The sequence below is a fragment of the Lactuca serriola genome, chromosome 6 (genome assembly GCF_051521515.1).
Source record: "Lactuca serriola cultivar US96UC23 chromosome 6, Lser_US96UC23_V15, whole genome shotgun sequence".
In the NCBI taxonomy this organism is placed as follows: Eukaryota; Viridiplantae; Streptophyta; class Magnoliopsida; order Asterales; family Asteraceae; genus Lactuca; species Lactuca serriola.
In genome coordinates this window covers 83921097-83943182 of record NC_136413.1, presented here as the reverse complement: position 1 = coordinate 83943182, position 22086 = coordinate 83921097, and the positions used below count along the sequence as shown (strand labels likewise).

The 22086-nt window shown below is 35.3% G+C and overlaps 1 pseudogene across 1 annotated transcript; it reads right to left on the bottom strand.

The window, feature by feature from the left end:
* Window positions 1–5427: 5427 nt before the first annotated feature.
* Window positions 5428–21724, bottom strand: LOC145058100 (F-box protein CPR1-like; annotated as a pseudogene). Its single transcript, XR_013686226.1, has 2 exons — window positions 20659–21724; window positions 5428–5514 (listed from the first exon to the last, which is right to left on the bottom strand). The product of XR_013686226.1 is annotated as an F-box protein CPR1-like (transcript).
* Between the last annotated feature and the right edge of the window lie 362 nt (window positions 21725–22086).

Below are 22086 nucleotides of genomic sequence, written 5' to 3'. Positions count from 1 at the left end.
TTAATGAAGCTAACACTCGAAACGACGAACCAGACAGCCTCCTGATGAGTGATTATGACTCGGGTAATGAAGTGGAAGATGTCAGAGTAAAGATGACTATGGCATAAAATTCTGATCCAAATTCATACGATGTGGTTTTTAAAAGGAAGAATTGAAGAAGTGTTGTGATGGATGCATGAGATCAAGTCGACTAAGAAAACCACTAATGGAGCTTAGTTGGGCTGCCAAAATGAGCTAAAACTAGTGAAACCATAAGACCAAGCTGATGCATAAGGCCTTATTAGTAGCAAAAAAAGAGACTCGTAGAGGTATGGAGTTGATTATTTAGAAGTTTATGTACCTCGTATGGAAACAGTAGGAACTACTATGGCATTGGATTCTCAAAAAAGGTGGAGCACTACCAGCTACAAGTCAAATCTCTGTTTTTAGATGGAAAGCTGAATGAAGATGTGTACCAAAGCAAACACAAGGGTTCGAAGTAAAGGCTTCAGAGACGAAAGTGTACAAAGAACATAAAGTTCTCTATTGATTCAAACAAGCACACATGCATGGTTCAATCAACAGCCATTATACCAACAGGACTCAATGCTCAAACTCAAATTTTGAACATATATGATATCGTAAGGTCAGGATGATGACTGTAAATACTAAAAGGGAAGAATATCCATGATCCATCACATTCTCTAACAAAACTCGCCACTTCAAATTTAATCAGTTAGCCGCTATATATATAACTACATATTCCAGGTAAAGATGGGTTTGATTATTATAATTTTTACGATGCAATTCAATGAACTTAAAATGCAACATATTCCAATCCGAAACATATATGGATTTACCTGAGTTATTGACGGATTTGCAGAGGTAGAATAAAACCGACCAAACCTGGATCACACGTTGATGGAATGAAAGGGGTGTTTGGATGTGCATGCTCAGACCACACAAACATACTGAGTGAGGGAATTCCTTTCATGTGGCAATGAATTCAATAAACAAATAAGTGCCTCCAACTGCTCCCTAGGCGTTAATAACCATCTTTGAATCAGATAAGGATGGCTCAAACACCAATGGCGTATGAGCTATGCTCACACATTAAACAGAGAAGAAAAAAGTACAGCCGAATATGAAGAGACGATTAGGAAGAACTTTAGGCAGGATTACGAAGAAACACTAGGAATTTTATTATTAAAAAGGTATCATCTTATATACAGCTATACACAGCTCAACAGCTGTAAGCTAGAGCTCCAGTAATGCGTATCCAAAGTAAGTCGGTGCAGATTTTCATCAAACACTTGTACTGCAGTTCGATGGCACCCATAACTGATAGCTTAGAGCATCTGGAAGGACATAACATCAAGCTTAGTTTGTGTAGCTTCTAATGATGAACGACGGATTTCAACCAAAAATAGGGTTTGAAATTACTCAGCAGTCGCACATAAACATCAACATCGCTGCCCAATACACGCGCATATCTATATATCTTCAAACTAGATTAAAACCCGTGGAATCCACGGGTGTTAATTTTAAATAGAATTAAAAGAATTGATTGCGTAATAAAATAATATATCATTAATTTAAAAACTTAAAAACTATAATGTTATATTTTTTTTTCATTAGTGGCATATTTATAATTTATTGTTAGTTTTCAAATTCTTATAGCTAGTGGATTTGTTATGTATTTTAATTTTTAATCATTGGATATTTTAATATTTTCTAGTATTATTATCTCTATGTTAATATTATGTATAGTATTTACGCTAATAAGTTTGAATATATTTATTTGTGCCGGTAAAAAATTAATATTCAAACTATTGATGCTTTTTTTATTGTATGAGATAATTTTTCATACAAATAATTTAATATTTAATCATCACCTTTTCATAGTCATTTTTAATTTTTGTTTTATATCAAGAAGATTTTTTGACTAATATCTTTGCAACCAATTTTCTCCTCTTGTTCATGGTAGATTTGCTTCAAACCAAATAAATTAAATTAAAATTTATAAACCATATCAAACAAATTAAATTAAAATTTATAAACCATATGAAACATAATATCAAACCCTACATAGTAGAAACACCTTGCATAAATTTCAACCAAATTCGTAGTCAAGTGATTATGCAAGAAAAAATGCATGTTAAAAAAAATTGAACACAAAGCATCAGAACCTACATAGAAACACATTCCAGCTTAATCAGGTAGTCCATTTTTAATCAAGAATACTGCACAATCATTAATCCTATAAATAAATACCAAATATTTAGGAACCTATACAAAAAGAATGAATATATGAAATCTTAAATATGATCCCTTATTTCTATTATCAATAAATTTTGTGCATAATAATATAAAGAAAAAAAGTAGGATGCTATAGAACACCAATCAACTAAAGTACATTGCTATTTCTTGCCTTAACCTTAAACTAAAACCCAGAAAGCAGGAAAGTTTATTTCAAATATCTTAATTTATTCTAAAACTAATCGAGATCCCTTGATACTCTATATTGGTAAACCTCCAACCGACCTTAAAGTCTTTGAAAAGACTAATAAATATCTAGTGGTTGAGAATTGAGATGGTGGAAACCTGCAATAGAAAACTTCACAACCCTATTTAAATTGTACATACATGATGCTAACGACTCCTTAAGATTCATATTCAATTGATATACATCAAAGTAACACAAAAGATCTAAAGTCAAAAGATGATTATTCTTTGGAGTAATATGTCGAACATTTGGTGTTATCTTGATTTCCTTTAAAAGAGTCCTTTAAAAGAACGACTTTAAATTTTACTTGTACCTTTTTTCCAATTCTTGAAAAAATAATAATAACACCATATACAATTCAAAACATTTTTTTTTGTATATAAATGAACTTAATCTTCTTTACCATGAGGCCGAATTGAATCTCCAAAAAATCTTCTTAGTCAAATTCCAAAAGTACCAAATAACTTTATGAGCAAATCCATTGTATAATCCAATCACTTTTCTATATAATGATCTGTTAAAAGAGTACATCTTATGCAACATGACATCTCCTCAACCCCTCCTGCATAATGTTATATACAACAATAATTTTTGTTTATTTTTTAATAACTTAATATATAAGCACAAGTTTTAGGAACAGAGGGGTATTTCTGGAAGAAAAAACAAACAGAGTTATAGACTCATATCTTTTGTAATAAGTGGATTGAAGACAGAAATCACCCAAAACCCTTATTTGAGATTCAATGGAACTAAAAGGTCAGCATATAAAATGTTAAAGAAATCACAACACCTCTTGGAAGTTTCCTCATTTGATTAAGATTCAAGCTTAAATTTCCTTATGCCCCAAAAAATCAAATTTCAATCTCTAAAATCATGCAGTAAGAAAATTACAAACATGAGTCAAAATATTTTTGTAGCAATGACAATCAAAATGAGTTTCAAATATGAGAATTTTACACTTTAGCCTAATGTATATTAATTGGAAAGGAAACCTAACTTAATTAAACAAAAACACACAATTTGAAATGTTGATCAATGCAAACTAATACATACAACAAGAATTTAGTATCTCAACTATAAGTGATAGGGATTTAGAACACACAACAAAATATATACATGTGTTTAATAGAATAGAACATACCTGGATTAAGAACTGAAACTGGTTTGCTATTTCCCAGTACACTTAGAGTCTAACAAGATTTAGTATCTCCACTATAAATGACAATAATTAAAACACACAACAGAAGAACAGATGTTTAGAGTCACTCAATTGTCCAAAAGAATATTCAAACTGAAAAAAGAATAGCACCCAGCACTACTGAATATTAATGGTGAAAGGCGATGTATAAATAAAAACTCTTGCTGTGAATTCCAAAAAGAATGTTCACGTCTCAATTTGAGTGTAAATGTCTTCAATTTCATCTTCAAAATAATCAGTGACTGCTATTTATATTTAAAAAAAATTTAACTAAACCCTAAAAGAATTAGGTTTTGAAGATCACAGAAGTTGGTATTGTTAAATATGGGCAGCACAAACTTTAGTGAAAAACTGTGTTAACTTTAATCTTGTGATGATCGTTCAACTAATCAGACATTGAAAGAAAGAACTATTGCTTTGGAAAGAACATCAACAGAAACTGTGATTTAGACCAATTAAACCCTAACAAAAGGCAAGTCCACGTATGTGATTTTAGAGAACAGATGAGAATACTTGAAGAAAAAAAATAGAAGGAGAAGGAGAACAGCCAAGAACGCTTGATCGTCGACATCATCGTCTTCATCTACTGTCGCCAATTCTAGAGATAAGTTTGTTTCTTGGAACTGGAGAATACGACTAATATTAGGAATTTCAAGTGTTCCATGAAGAACCTAAGAACCTACAGAGGAATGGAATGGAAAGAGCATCAACATATCAACATATAATAATGTGTTTAAAACCCTACGATGGAGAAAACGCAAATGCATTTTGGATCTAGAGAAAGACGATCTGTATACCAAGAAGCAACGCCAGAGGAAAGCGATTAACATCATCCTCGTAATTTCAAGAAAACAGAGGTGAATGCGAGACCAGATAAAACATATAAAACAAAGCATCTTACATTGTTACATCTTTGGGTTGAATAAAAAAATACAACAACACCATAAACACGTTCACTTCTAATAGACGGATGAAGAGACCATAATCTTTGTGTTTGTGAATTGTGTCTCATGTTCGAAGACACTAAGAAGTTGAAGAAGGAAGCATGCCGCCCTAGTTTATATGAATTGATTTGGAGATGATTTCGTTTCAAAACCCTAGCTTCCTCTAAAAGCGGTAGCCTTGTAACTGTTTGTGAGATAAAACGAAACCACATGTAGAGGAAATTTAGGGAACTTCATAGAGTGAAAATGAGCGGGAAAAATCGATAGGGCAGTGCTAAGAGAATGACACCTGGCAAAAATGTACTTATTTATTAGATTAGGATTAAACTGTTGCAATACTACCCCTCCTGTTTCTAAATTTCTTCGTGACCCACATATTTTATTAATTTGTTTTGGATAAATTACACGAATGGTCCCTGTGGTTTTTGATAATCTACACGCTTGGTCCCTAATGGTTTTTTTTAACTTGGTCCATCCCTATAATATGTTTTTATTGCGCGTTTTGCCCCTGACATACTTAAAAAGACTATACTGCCCTTTGATGTGAATAAGAGTATTTGATTTGGCATGTGGAATTAAATGAACAAAAAAAACACTGTAGTTGAAATGAATTCAAGTATGAATTCTAAGATCAGAGTAAAGTAAGAATATTACTAGAAAGTAAGAGTTCATCACACTTTAAAAACATCAAACATACGTTTCTGAAATCCATCAAACACAAGTTTTTGAAATCCATCAAACACAATTTATTAACATATAAGATACTAAAAACTATCAGAAGCTATCTTTATGGCAGAGAGAACAAGCAATGCCATGTCATCCAAACTGCTTCAACAGCCTCAAACTTAGCCACTTGCTCCTGGAAGCATAGGGTCTCGCTTAATCAACTGAGAAATCAAAAGGGGAAGTCAGTGAACAGTCAACACTATATATACCAGACTCAAAGAGTAAATAATAGTTGCAATTGAAGTGCATTGCAAGAATACAAATAAATTATTAGGCTTACGTTTCGTCCTGTCAGTTGTGGCTTAAGTAGAGCAGTGAGGGCAATAAGGTCTTTTTACTGTTAGATCTGTTAGGTAGGCTTAGTTGAGTGGCTAGTGTTAGTAGTTGGTATCTTTGGTCATAACATAATATAAGTGAATTCAGGACGAGTTCCTAGCCTCTTGAATGCTAGTAAACTTAAGTATACTCCATGATCAAAACTAAAGTATGCTCCATGAAAGCATCCCATGAGTAAACATGAAGATTAAGCTATGAGGCCAAGATCAATACAGTTTTTTAGGGATGTACAGGAATCATCATAAGCATTAAGAAGAATTCCGAATCCAGATATAATTCCACAGTTTGTATTATATGATAAACAAAATGAACGCACCTTACAACTCTCCTTGCTATTACTCTCTTGTGTCAATTGCTACATATTAATTAAAATTATTTCCTGAAATTAATTCCTGAATTAAAATAAATAAATAAATAAATAAATAAATAAATTTTTCTCTCTTGACCGTAAACTAGTGTTTACGGCCGTAAAGAGTGTTTACAGCCAGATTTTGTCTTCCAATTTACGGCCTAAAATTTACTACAGATAATTTTTTTTTAATAAAAATGGAAACACAAAATTCAACTCAATACCAAGAACTTGATGTTGTGATGGGAACAACCACGCGCATTCCAAGACTTATGTCCGCTGATGGTTTCCCCGAGTGGAAATATAGAATTGAGAAATATATAAAGATGAAGGACTTCAAGATTTGGAAATATGTTTTAAAGGATCCAGTCAGAATCACCCCTACAGTTGGGGGGCAGGTGGTCGACAAGAAAATCGAAAGCTACACTGATGAAGACTTTGAGAGTGTAGAAGACCAAGAAAAGGCATTGGCCATTTTGACTATGGCTTTATCTCCAGACATTGCTCAAGGATTCAGAGAGTATACTTCTGCTAAAGCACTATGGGAAGCCCTTATTGAAGTATATGAGGGAAATGAAGACATGCGAGAAAGTCGCCAAGATATGCTGAGGCAACGCTTCAATATGTTTAATTATGTTCCCGGAGAGACTCTCGAAGCTCAACTGCAGCGATTTACAACTCTCAACGCAGAGATGACTGTGGCAGGGATCTTCTATACAAAGTCAGAAATTAATAAGAAGCTACTAAATGCTCTCCCAAAATCTTGGGACATGAATGTAGTTGTGATTAAGAAGACTAAGGATCTCAATCGCCTTTCTCTAGCTGAAGTGATGGCTGTCATCAAAGCGTGTGATATTGATGACAAGCAGCGAGAGATCAATCATGCGAACTCCTACTTAGCTGCCAATCTTGGCATTTCAACTAATAATGCTCTCTCTTCTTTCTCTTATACTCCTGCAGGTTCATCTTCCTCTACACCGGTCATTCCCTACCCACAAAGCCATCCTCTAATGTCTACCCAAACTGCTTCATCCTCAAATGTGGCTTCCTCTTCAAAGGGAAATGAGGGTGATGAAAACCTTGTCTTTGCAGCAGGGCTTGTGAATTGCTATAATGCTCTTGTAGCTAGGGAACTTCCACCTCAATTGTCATTTGCAGATCTTGATCAAATCCATCTGGAGGACGTAGAGGAAATGGACATCACATGGCAAATTGCCATGGCTGTATTTAGGGCAAAACAGTTTGCCAAAAAGACAGGGAAGAACAATTGGGGAATGAGCGCTGACAAGAAGGTTGGATTAAAAAAAGGAAAGCTTCGATGTTTCAATTGCCACGGGCCAGGGCATTTTGCTCGTGATTGCCCACACCCCGATAGAAGGGTTAATAATGACAGAACAATGGTTGCAGTTGGGAACAACCGAAGCAGTAGTCAAGCAAACAATGAAAAGGCTATGGTTGCACAATCTTTTGACTGGGATGATCAAATACAAGCTCTAAATTTGTCTGGACCAGAAAATGCTCATCTAGCACAAGTAAGGGATGACACTCCAGCAGGGACTGTAGTAGCTGAAGGCAGTATGATGAAGCTACAATTTGGCTTGATGGTATCTTCTTCCCATGAACCTAATTCGTCCAAGGTAAGTCTCCTATCATGCTCTAAGGCTTGTGTAGATTATGTGAAAACTTTACATTATAAAATTGAGACATTAGGCAATGAAGCAGAAAATCTTAGGATTCTTCGTGAACTCAATGACAAATTAATAAGAGTCGTAGAAGACCTTAGATATGAAGGGTACCGACTTTGAAAAGGACAAAAACCACTTAAAGTTTAACTAGAATAAAAAATTAAAGACTTTAGGAGACTCCAGGAAGACTACAGCAACAAATGTGAAAACTATGATTATGTTAGAAAATATGATTTCTCAAGTGAGGTGGTTGCAAATATGATAGACCAAAGTATGCAGTTTAAAAGGAATCAACCAAAAGGTCTAGGGTATAATCATGTACCTCCTCCTTTTAATCATTCATATGTGTCCAAGCCCTTGTCCAAAGAAGACATTGCCAATGAATCATTTATGATTTATGGCAAGCCCTCCGGTTTTGTTTCGGGAGGATTTATTAATGTTGAAAGTACTAACATTTCTACTTCTCCTGCAAATCAATCCTTGAATCAGTCAAAGCACAAAGTTGAAGGATGTGTTTCTAAAAATAAAATCGAGTCCAAACCTGAAGCTTTCATTTTAAATAAAGACAATTCTTTTTCGAATGTTTTAAGTGACAATATCTCTTGTGGTGTTTTTAATTATTCTGATACAATAGCTGCTACCTCTGATACAGTTTTGAGTGTTTCTAATATGCCTGACAAATTTTTGAACAGTTTGGTTGACAATTTGAATGTTTGTGATAAAAATTTTGAGACACCACTAGTTTCACAACCCTCAATAAGTATAGCACCCTCACTTGCCTCACAACCTAATAATATTGCATGTTTCTGTGAGACAAGCAAGGGTGTTTGTAGGGAAAACAAATCTGATAACTGCAGCACAAGTTCTAACAATAACAGCCAGATTTGTTTTAATTGTGGTACTAGGGGTCATATTGCTAGAAATTGTCTTAATCGAATGTTTGTGAGTCATAATCTTCCAAGAGGGGAGAACGAGTTCAAAGGAAGGTCTTTAAATAGAAATTCCTCTAGAAGTCGCTCTCGAAATGATGATTGGGTAGATGAAAGAAATAGAAAAAGGGATATTTTTCACAGACATAAAAGGTTTTTTAATCAACTTGTCTCGAACAGTCTACCAAAAAGGAGCATAGCCACGCCAAGGTCAAGCTCATCCCAAAGCAATAGTGGATCTTCAACCAATTCTGGTAGAAGTAACACATGCTTTAAGCAGATTGTTAAACATAAAATGACAAAGTTGACTGAATTTTTCAAAAAACCTAATTATAAATGGAAGCCCAAATCTACTCCCAATACATCATTTGTATCCTCAGAGAAGTTCATGTGCAATAAATCTGAAAAGGCATCGGGATCACCCAGGAAGATCATGACCTGGGTGCCCAAATCTAATTAAACCTGCACATTTTGCAAGGGCAGTTGCGGGGAAATGTCGTCAGACCATGGTTCATCGACAGCGGCTGTTCCCAGCACATGACAGGAGACATCACCCAACTGAACAACATTCAATCATTTAATAGGGGATATGTCTCTTTTGCGGGTGGAGATGGAGGAAAAATTACACAAAAGGGCACGGTATCAAATGGAGTTCTGAGTTTTGAAAATGTGAATTTCGCTCTAGAGCTAAAACACAGCCTGCTAAGTGTCTCGCAGATCTGTGACAAGGGCTATTCTACGCATTTCACTGACAAGGAATGCATGATCTTAAATCCACGCTTTGTCATCCCTGAAGAATGGATTCTCGTAAAGTCAAAAAGGGATGGAACTGCCTATATTATCGATATGAATAGCAATCTCCCAGAGCAAGTTACTTGTTTGTTCTCAAAGATCTCTGAGCAAACTGCAATGATGTGGCACTGAAGATTAGGTCACGCTAACGCCAAAAATCTCAATCGTCTTGCAAAGAATGAGATGGTTCGTGGATTGCCTGTCAAAGACTTTATCACGTTTGAGAAATGTGTGTCATGTGCTCAAGGAAAGCATCATCGAAAGCCACATTTGCCGAAGCAAGTTAACTCAATAAGTCAGGTTCTACAACTTCTTCACATGGATTTATTTGGTCCAGTGAACGTGCTAAGCATCAATAGAAGTTCTTACTGTTTAGTTGTGATTGATGATTTCTCTCATTTTACGTGGGTTTTCTTTCTATCCAACAATGCTGGCGTCACTGAATTGATCAAAAGGTTCATCATACTTGTTGAGAATCAGACCAATCAAAGTGTGAAGGCACTTCGCACCGATAATGAAACAGAGTTCAAGAATTCTGTTCTCAATCACTTCTGCGCTGAGAAGGGGATCCTGCGTCAATTTAGTTCAGCTCACACACCTCAACAAAATGGTGTTGCTGAGAGGAGAAACAGAACACTTAAAGATGCTGCAAGGATGATGTTGTGTGACTCCAAGCTTCCTGTTTTCTATTGGGCGGAGGCAATAAACACTGCCTGTTATGTTAAGAATCGAGTGCTCATCAACAAAGCTAAAATGAAAACCCCATATGAAATTTACTATGGTCACAAACCATCAGTCAGTCATTTTCGAGTATTTGGCTGTCCTTGCACCCTTCTTCACCTAGATGCCAACCCAAAGTTCAATGCCAAATCAGATGACAGTTACTTTGTGGGGTATGCTACACGCACTGCTTATAGAGTCTATAATAAGAAAACCAAGCAAATTGTGGAATCCTATGACGTGCGTTGGTTAGAAGAGAATGAGACAGACGCTAGAGTGGGCCCGGATTGGTTGTTTGATTATACGTCACTCTTTAAATCCTTAGACATGTACTCAAACAATGTATCTCGATCTGATACGCATAGGAGGGGCATCTCTGAAGATGAAGACGAAGAAGTCGTGTACAAGCCAGTATCTAAATCTTCTGGTTCATCAAAAGGGAAAACCAAAACTTTCTTTGAGGGAAATACCTATGGCTCTCATAAGGAAGGATCTCCTGCTGCACCTGAGGGGGAGTCTTCTTCAACATTAGTAGGGGAATCATCTTCTACTCCTCAAGAGAGTTCGTTTGTGGTACATGATAGTCCTCAATCAGTCCATACTTATTCCTCTGATGCTGGGACGACACCTCCTATATCTATAGAGAAAGAGTTAACTCCAAATGTTGCTTCCGCTGTCTCCTCAACATTCATGGAATTACTCTTTCCTGATCTTATTGCAGATGACTATGTCGCAGAAACATCTGGGACTGCCGAACCAGCAAATGAAGGAGGGATCAACATTCACACTCTCCCTGTCTCTTTAAACGATGTCAGCCAAGAAATACCCTCAAGAGTTCATCGCGATCATCCGATCGAAAACGTCATCGGCCAGCTAGAGGATGGGGTCAAAACTAGAAGTCAGAGTGGAGACGTTAATACATGTCTATATTCTTGTTTCATCTCTCAAATCGAGCCCAAGAATGTTGAAATGGCTCTAAATGAACCTAGCTGGGTGGATGCAATGCATGAGGAATTGCATCAATTTGAAAAACTCGATGTTTGGAAGTTAGTTGAGTTACCAAAGGGCAAAAACTCTCTTGACACACGGTGGGTCTATCGTAACAAGCAGGACGATTCAGGCGTCATTGTGCGAAACAAAGCTAGACTGGTAGTTCGTGGGTTTCGACATATCGAGGGTCTTGATTACACTGAAGTATATGCTCCCGTAGCGCGCTTGGAGGCAATTCGTATCTTCCTAGCATATGCTTCTTATATGAACTTCACTGTTTTTCAAATGGATGTCATGCTGGTAAAGAAAGGAATGGGGCCGAGCTAGTCCAAACCAAGGGGGAGATTGAAAGACCCTGTATAGTGGTTTGGTCTAGGCATAATAGTTGGTAATAGTGGATGTGTAGAAAGATTGTCTTTTGTCATGAGTTTACGGTCAAGATGTGTTTACGGCCGTAAACACTTTATGGTTGTAAGTCGAGTCTTTAAATAGGGTGTTGTGTCAGACTTTATTTGTTGTTGATGCTTTCGTAATCTCCCAAATTGTATCAGACGTTTTATAGCTTTAAAGCGTATGCAAGCTTGGTTTTGTTCTATATTTTCTTATTAATTCGTGTTTGCATCTGTGATTCTCTTTGATCATTGGTAGATCTGTTTTTCGGGACTTTACAGTTATAATGAGAACCAGGTAGAATTTATATAATTCGAGAAACAGGAAGGTCTCCACAAGTATTAGATTCAAAATAAAATTCTAATTATTCATCAAATAATGGCGGAACCTATAAATACCAGTTTCCCAACAAACCGAATCCAAATCTAACATTTTATAAATGTTAAGTACTAACAACTTCGATAAAATATCAACCCTACTTAGATGATAAAAGGTTAAATCACCCCATTAACTAATTCTCATATTATTGGTGATGCTTATAGACATGTCCAATGGAACAAAGTGCACGTACTTACTCTAGCAGTCCACTACAACAACAAGGACATTGTAACCCTCTGACCTTGGCAACCAAATCTTAAAATCTATTGTCACGTCCACCCACACATTTTTTTGGTAATTCTAAGTGTTGCAACAATCCTCCCGGTGCCATTGTCAAATATTTATGGTGTTGACACACGTCACACTCCACGATCATTCTTGCAATGCCTTTACACATACCCTCCCAATATACTTCATTTGCCATTTGTTGGTAAGTTTTTTGTACTCCTGAATGTCCTGCAATTTCACTCGCATGTTACTCATGAAATAGACAAGGAACTCAAGATGATTATCGAGGCAACACTAAACAACTTTGATAAAGGATTCAGTCACCTTCATCACTAAGCCTCGGTGGTGCGGAAGTCCCTTCTCGAACATGCCGCCTTATTATCCACAATTCTCGAGCCCAGGACAGCTCTCACAAAACCTCATTCCATTAGACTACCCATGGTACTGAAACGGTACCGAAGGTTGATGATGTCCCCTTTCATGAATGTATATCTGTTGTGTTTTTTTTGGGCCTATATTGAATTTTAAAATTATATCCTAATAGTTTGGACATCTAATTTTGATGTTCTTCGGTAATGATTTGTTGTTCTAAGCAAACATTTAAATCTTCGTTGATTTGCCTGAACTATGAAACACTTTGACACCATGTATGGATTCCACTTTTGAATGGTGAATACTATCGCTATTAGTTCTCTTTCATAAACTGGCTTGTGCCGAGAACCGGTACCAAGGACCTAACTGTATTAGGCCTTAGGCCATTGGTATTCCTCCTTGCATAAGGACTGCCCCCAACCCAACTACATATTCCAGGTAAAGAGGGGTTTGATTATTATAATGTTGAAAAGAGTTAATAAAATATTTAAACTTAAACATTAATTTGTTAGTTATTTGGTAAAAGTGTTATACAATATATTTGTGTGGATATTGTGGTAAGTTGTAATGCAGGTAAAGGATGCACGCGGGTCAATGGGTCTATGGGTTATACCCGAAGTCTAGTGGGTCGATGTATATAATGTGTTAAATGATCTCATTTGTAGCTACCAAGATATTTTCTCATCTGTATTTCTCAGTTTCTCTTTCATCTTGAGTTAGGGTTTTCGTTTAGGGTTTGTTCATAAATCGTTGTCACACTAGATTTGTAATATGAGTGTGTGAGTGATTTTGTAGTGAGGTTTGATTTGTAACCTGTTGATGTAAACCATCTGTTTCATAGTGAATGAAATGATGATGTTGGGAAGATCTTGTTTCGATTACGTTTCTTTACATGGTATCAGAGCTATGGCTCCTTTGGTGTTCTGGTGACGTTCGTTGATTTGCGATTGTTCGTCTCACGATCGTACTGGTAATTTCTGAACTCCTTTCTTTATTTGCTCTTTGATTGACGCAGTTGTTTGTTTAATCATGAGTTCGTGTGAACTCTGATCTTCTATTTCATCAACTGTGTTCTTCTTGATGTTCGTTGTGATTTAGGGTTTTCTCTGGAAAATCAAATCGAACATCTATTTTCTTTTGGATCTGGTACTGGGAGATTGTTTGTGATCTTGTAGGTTACTTCTGTGAAGATCAAATCAAGGTTGTCTACAAGACTGGTTGTGAACAAAGATTAAGCCAAATCGATTAATCTATGAGTCTGAAATAACTCACTAGGGGTCAGAGTTCATCACTGATAAACCCTAGTTGAGAACGGACAAAGAGAGTCGATCCCTGCACTTGACTCATCCTAAAAGGCTTGGTGAGCAATTTCTTATTCCTTTCTTTTTGTCTTACATATTTGTTTTTAAAGATCTTGGTGGTCTGTGTGTGACCATCTGGACATAAAATCAATTCAGGGGCACGTTTTCTTGATTTCTTTCTTGCTGTTTTTGGTTCATTTGCTTCTATGACGGGTGGCTCAACTGATCCACCTAGTGGAAGTGGGAAGGATGATCAGATTAATTTTGATGATCCTCTCTACATTCACCCTTCTGATAATGTTGTTACTTCTATAATTACAATCAAGTTGACTGGTAATGAAAACTTTAGGTTATGGAGAAGTTCTATTTCTAGGGCTCTTAAGGCAAGGAATAAGTTAGGCTTTGTTGATGGTACTTGTAAAAAAAGCAGTGTTGATGACTCAAAGAAAACTAAATGGGATAGGGCTAATGTGGTTGTTTGTTCTTGGTTGTTGTCTTCCATCTCTGACTCAATTTATCAGAGTCAAGCTTATTCTGAAGTAGTTGAGGATATTTGGGAAAATCTTTTTGAAACTTACAATAAGTATGATGGATCTGTTGTTTTTAATATACATCAACAAATTAATTCCCTTAAACAAAATGGTGCTTCTCTGTCAGATTACTTCAATAAGCTTGATTCTTTATGGAAAGAATTTGATGGTCCTACTAGTTTAACTGAGTGTACATGTGATGCTTCTATTAAACTAAAGGATCATTCTAATCTCATGAAGCTTATGCAGTTTTTATCTGGACTTGATGATTCATACAGTCAAGTCAAAAGTCACATTTTATTAATGGATCCCTTACCTAATGTGAAAACTGCTTTTTCTATTGTGTCTAGAGAAGAATCACTTCAAAGAAATGGTTCTTTGACTTCTCTTCAGGCTTCTCGGTCTGTAAATAAATCTCAGTCATCTACTTTTAATAGCAAGTTTAATAACAAGACTAATGTTAATAAGAATAAGGGTTAAATTGTTCAAGTTTAATAACATATGATTGCCTCTGAGTCACTACTCCATGACACTGTGGATGTGTCAAAATTAGATTTGTTGGTTTGTCATCCCAATGGTACATCAGCTAAGATTGAAAAAATTGGTAACATGAATTTATCTAATTCTTTAACACTGTTTGATGTGTTTGTTGTTCCTGATTTCAATGTTAATTTGCTTTCTGTTCATAAGGTCTATAAAGATAGTAATTGTGAGGTTGTTTTTAATGAGCATAATTGCAAAATTCAGGATTTACAGTCAAAGGTGATGGTGGGGAATGGTAGAGAGTCTGGAGGTCTCTATTACATTAATAGTGCCCCTTTAGGTAGTCTGTCTAATTCTTCTATTTCTTTTTCTGTTTGTTGTGTGTCTAAACTAACTTGGCACAGTAGACTTGGTCATCCTTCTGATCAAGTTTTGAGTTCTTTGAGACATAGACTTAAGATTGGAAGTGAAGTTCTTCCACCTTGTGACATTTGTCATAAGGCTAAACGAACTAGAGAATCTTTTCCTGTTAGTCAACATACTACTTCTAAACTTGGTGAGTTAATTCATTTAGATGTTTGGGGTCCTTATAAAGTGACAACTACAGAAGGATTTAGGTATTTTTTTGACTATTGTGGATGATTTTACTAGGGCAACTTGGGTTTATCTTTTAAAGTCTAAAGATGAAGTTTATGATTCTGTTCTTGTTTTCTTTAATATTTTGATTAATCAGTTTAGTTTTAAAATAAAGGTAGCTAGATCTGACAATGGTACAAAGTTTTTAAATAACAGAATGAGACAATTAACTGAATCAAAAGGAATTTTGCATCAAACATCTTGTGTTCATACTCCACAACAAAATGGTGTTGTGGAGAGGAAACACAGACACATTTTAAATGTTGCTAGGTCTTTACTTTTTCAGTCTGGTTTGCCAATTAAACACTGGGGAGATGCCATTTTAACTTCAGTTTTTTTGATTAATAGAACACCTACATCAATCTTAAATGGTTCTTCTCCCTATGAACTTGTTTATAATTGTGCACCTGTTTTTGATAAACTTAGGGTATTTGGATGTTTGTGTTTTGTCTCTAAGTTGAATAATAATGATAAATTTTCTGAAAGAGCTGATAAGTGTGTTTTTCTTGGTTATTCTTCTGATAAAAAGGGTTACAAAGTTCTTAGTCTTGATTCTAATCTTATTTTTGTTTCCAGGGACGTAAAGTTTTGTGAGTCAGTGTTTCCTTTCAAGCTTAAAACTTAATCTTTAACTGATAGTTCAGTTGTCACTGTAAATTCAAATGACCTATTTTCCTATGATGAGTCTTTAGATTCTAGTTTTATTCTAGATAATACTAGAGCATATAACCTGAGGAGTAGCCATCAGATGGATGGTGATAATGCAGACCAGGACCAGGATGAGACTTGTCCCTCTAATGTCAGCAACCGGACTGGTGAGGCATATGTGCCTCCCTCTGATGTGTTGTTTCCAAGCTCTTCTGCATTGACTGAGGAAAATGATTCAATTAATTCTAATCCTTCTGAAAGTTTGTCAACTAGGATCACTAGATCTGGAAGGAATGTTCACATGCCAGTTAGATTTAGTGATTATGTTGTAGAGGGTACACATAAATATGGTATTGAAAGAACTGTAAATTATTCAGCTCTTAATACTGAGTCTTTCTGTTTTATTTCTAATCTTAATAAAACAGTTGAACCTAAGACTTATAGTGAAGCAGCTTTAGATCCAAATTGGATCAAAGCCATGAATGAGGAAATGGAAGCCCTCTATAGGAACAATACTTGGGAAATTACTAATCTTCCTAAAGGAAGAAAAGCAATTGGGTTGTCGTTGGATATATAAAATTAAATATAAATCTAATGGTGATATAGAAAGATATAAAGCCAGACTTGTGGCTAAAGGATATAATCAAAGGGAAGGAATAGACTATGAGGAGACTTTTTCTCCTGTGGCCATAGTTGTAACTGTTCGTGTGGTAATAGCATTAGCTGTGAATAATTCTTGGCCACTTTATCAGTTAGATATTAACAATGCTTTTTTATATGGAAATTTATCTGAAAGTGTATATATGTGTCAACCTGAGGGATATCATTCTAAAGATGATATCAGAGTTTGCAGATTGTTAAAATCTCTTTATGGACTTAAACAAGCCCCAAGGAAGTAGAATGAAAGGTTGTGTTCTTCTCTCTTAAGTTTTGGTTTTAAGCAAAGTATTAATGATTATTCATTATTTGTTAGACAGTTTCATAATACTTTTGTAGTCCTACTTGTTTATGTGGATGATATTATTCTAACAGGTAATGATGAGTCTGAGTTGAATAATATTAAAATTTTTCTTAAATCTCAGTTTTTAATTAAAGATTTAGGAGAGTTGAAATATTTCTTGGGTATTGAAGTATTGAGAACTGAAAAAGGAATATGTTTAAATCAAAGGAAATATTGCATGTAACTACTTCATGAGTTTGGTATGCTAGCATGTAAACCAATTAAAACTCCACTTGAACCTAATTTAGTTATCAAAAGAGAATATGATTTGGAAAAATCTGATTATCTAGTTAATATTACTGAATATCAAAAACTTATTGGTATGTTGATTTATTTGACTGTGACTATACCTAATATATCTTATGCTGTGCAAATATTAAGTCAATACATGCATAAACCATATAAGTCCCATGTTAATATTGCTTTCAGACTTTTAAGATATTTGAAAAATAGTCCTGGTATGGGAATACATATAACTAATTCTAATAGTTTAGATTTGATTGGGTTTGTGGATGCAGATTGGGCGAAATGCTTGTTTAGTCGTCGATCTGTAACAGGTTATCTAGTATATCTAGGAGGATCTCTTGTTTCTTGGAAGAGCAAGAAACAGAGTACTGTTTCTCGTTCATCCACAGAATCAGAATATAGGGCATTAGGAAGTATAACTTGTGAATTAATATGGATTTTAAAATTACTTCATGATTTAGGTATAAAAACTAATTTACCTGTAGATATTTTTTGTGAATCTGCAATTAAGTTAGCTTTAAATCCTGTATTTCATGAAAAGACAAAACATTTTGAAATTGATCTTCATTTTGTCAGGGAAAAAATTGAGAATGGAATTTTAAAAGTAAATAAAATAGTATCTTCTAATCAAAATGCAGATATTTTAACAAAGTCACTTGGTAGTGTTCAACATGAATACATTGTAAATCGACTTAATATGATTGATGTTTTTAAAAAGTAATAAAATATTTTCAAAAATTAATGTTTAGTTTGAGGGGGCATGTTGAAAAGAGTTAATAAAATATTCAAACTTAAACATTAATTTGTTAGTTATTTGGTAAAAGTGTTATACAATATATTTGTGTGGATATTGTGGTAAGTTGTAATGCAGGTACAGGATACACGTGGGTCAATGGGTCTATGGGTTATACCCGAAGTCTAGTGGGTCGATGTATATAATGCGTTAAATGATCTCATTTGTAGCTACCAATATATTTTCTCATCTGTATTTCTCAGTTTCTCTTTCATCTTGAGTTAGGGTTTTCGTTTAGGGTTTGTTCATAAATCGTTGTCACACTAGATTTGTAATATGAGTGTGTGAGTGATTTTGTAGTGAGGTTTGATTTGTAACCTGTTGATGTAAACCATCTCTTTCATAGTGAATGAAATGATGATGTTGGGAAGATCTTGTTTCGATTACGTTTCTTTACAAATTTTTACAATGCTGTTCAAAGAACATAAAATGCAACATAATCCAATCTGAAACATATATGGATTTACCTGAGTTATTGACGGATTTACAGAGGTAGAATAAAACCGACCAAACCTGGATCACCTGTTGATGGAATGAAAGGGGTGTTTGGATGTGCATGCTCAGACCACACAAAGACACTGAGTGAGGGAACTCCTTTCATGTGGCAATGAATTCAATAAACAAATAAGTGCCTCCAACTGCTCCCTAGGCGTTAATAACCATCTTTGAATCAGATAAGGATAGCTCAAACACCAATGGCGTCTGAGCTATGCTCACACATTAAACAGAGAAGAAAAAAGTACAGCTGAATATGAAGAGACGATTAGGAAGAACTTTAGGCAGGATTACGAAGAAACACTAGGAATTTTATTATTAAAAAGGTATCATCTTATATAAAGCTATACACAGCTCAACAGTTGTAAGCTAGAGCTCAGTTAATGCGTATCCGAAGTAAGTCGGTGCAGATTTTCATCAAACACTTGTACTGCAGTTCAATGGCACCCATAAATAACATCAAGCTTAGTTTGTGTAGCTTCTAATGATAAACGCCGGATTCCATAAATAGGGTTTGAAATTACTCAGGAGTCGCACATAAACATCAACATCGCAGCCCAATACACGAGCATAACTATATATCTTCAAATTAAATGTTACGGGTCTTTTTGAGTCCTTTACTTTATTTTGTTTCCGTTTTTATTTTTGCATAACTCTTGGGCTTCAGTTTCTTTTCTGTTATGAGTCCTTTGGTTGGTCTCTCTCACCTGGTATATATAGGTGTTATCCTGCTGTACGACTTATGAATAATTTTATGAACTTCAACTATTTCATCAGGGTGGCCCTGTGAAAGTCTTATATAAGCCCTAATTCCATTGTTGAGCTTAACATTAAACTGTTGCAATACAACCCTCCTTTTTCTAAATTTCTTCGTGACCCACCTATTTTATTATTTTGTTTTGGATAAATTACACGAATGGTCCCTGTGGTTTTTGATAATCTACACGCTTGGTCCCTAATGTTTTTTTTTAACTTGGTCCACCCCTATAACATGTTTTTATTGCGCGTTTTGCCCCTGACATACTTAAAAATACTATACTGCCCTTTGATGTGAATTAAGAGCATTTGATTTGGCATGGGGAATTAAATGAACAAAAAAAACACTGTAGTTGAAATGAATTCGAGTATGAATTCTAAGATCAGAGTAAAGTAAGAATATTACTAGAAACTAAGAAATCATCACACTTTAAAAACATCAAACATACGTATCTGAAATCCATCAAACACAAGTTTTTGAAATCCATCAAACACAATTTATTAACATAAGATACTAAAAACTATCAGAAGCTATCTTTATGGCAGAGAGAACAAGCAATGCCATGTCATCCAAACTGCTTCAACAGCCTCAAACTTAGCCACTTGCTACTGGAAGCATAGGGACTCGCTTAATCAACTGAGAAATCAAAAGGGGAAGTCAGTGAACAGTCAACATTATATATACCAGACTCAAAGAGTAAATAATAGTTGCAATTGAAGTGCATTGCAAGAATACAAATAAATGAAATTGAAGTGCATTGCAAGAATACAAATAAATGAAGGCCAAATGTATACTGGGTGAAGGTAATGAGTCTGTTACACTTCTTATTAGGCATACGTTTTGTCCTGTCAGTTGTGGCTTAAGTAGAGCCGTGAGGGCAATAAGGTTTTTTTACTGTTAGATCAGTTAGGTAGGCTTAGTTGAGTGGTTAGTGTTAGTAGTTGGTATCTTTGGTCATAACAGAATATAAGTGAATTCAGGAAGAGTTTCTAGCTTCTTGAATGCTAGTAAACTTAAGTATGCTCCATGATCAAAACTTTAAACTATAGATAATGTCCTTTTGCAGACCTCATATATTACAAAAGAAAATGAGAGCATCCCATGAGTAAACATGAAGATTGAGCTATGAGGCCAAGATCAACACAGTTTTTTAGGGATGTACAGGAATCATCATAAGCATTAATAAGAATTCAGTATCCAGATATAATTCAACAGTTTGTATTATATGATAAACAAAATGAACGCACCTTACAACTCTTCTTGCTATTACTCTCTTGTATCTTTCTCTTTGGCCTCCCATTAACATAGGGAGATACAAGACTCTCCATATAGATAGGGGCACAAATATATTCCTTAGTCTTGTAGAACAGCATATCACGACACAAAGTTCTCTTGTTAGGAACGTAATGTTCCTGCTCTTTCAAGCATTGTAAAGCTAAGTTCATATCACAGTCCTTTTCAAACATTTCCCAAGACAGCTTTCCATTGTAGTTCTTCAGCATCCATAAGTTATCATTAAACCCATCACAAGGAAATACGCATAAACAATCTTCGATAATACCTAAATTCATATTTGGGCAGCTAGCAACACCAGATTCATATCGCTCATCATCAGGTTCGGAAATTTTGATAAATTTTTCTTCAGATAGCCGAAATGAAGCAATGACTCTCTTCTAATTTGGAGATGAAGAATCTTTCATAATCCAATGAAGTGCCCCATCGCATAAGATACCAATCCTACTAAGAAACGAATATTTTAATTCTCCAATTAGTTTCCAAACATTTGATTTCAAACTTAACACTTGAAAACATGTCCAACCAACACGTTTATGGAACCCTAATACAACCTTGTAATCATCCGTAGATGAATCATAGCCAAAACCCCAACATAAATGCTTGGTATCAAGAATTTGAGGCTCTTGTAGTGTTTGAACCTCTCTAGTTGAGGGATTAGCTACTACAAGTTGAGAAGCAAAAGAAGAGATGCATACAAATCCATTGGAAGAACCAAGAAGATGACAATCACGATCATCAAATAATCTGTCATCAACATCACAAACACGCGACCCGTTGCGATAAGAGACCCTTGACATAACAATCCTCCTATCTATATCATTGTTTTTGTAATCAATTTGGTAACTACAGTTCATATGGAATTTAATGAAACCAGAGTCAGAGATCAAATTTTCCCAAGACTTACATACACTTTTGCATCGGATTAGATCCCTCACATTCAATCTTTTCAGTATATTCGGAAGGACATCATCGTGAAGCTCTGCCATCGAAACCCTAGAGTCGGCAATCCGATAGGAAAGAAAAGGGGGGGGGGGGGGGGGGGGGGGGGGAACCCACACGATAGTGAGAAATTTATTTCTATGGGGTATTTATTAGGGATTTTAGTTATCAACACTCATAAATGCGAAACATGATACGAAGATATTATTACCATGATATTTTACCATAGAGTGAAATTCATTTACTGAAATGACTTTTACAAACCTACCATATATGATTAGTATATCAATATCGATAAGATCACTAATGCCATCAAGACATCATGATCTTCGATAATTGCTTTGCTACACCAACTGAAATCAGTGTTAATAACATACCTTCTTTCTCAAGTATTTCTTTTAAAATGACATTGTAACCCTCTGACCTTGGCAACCCAATCT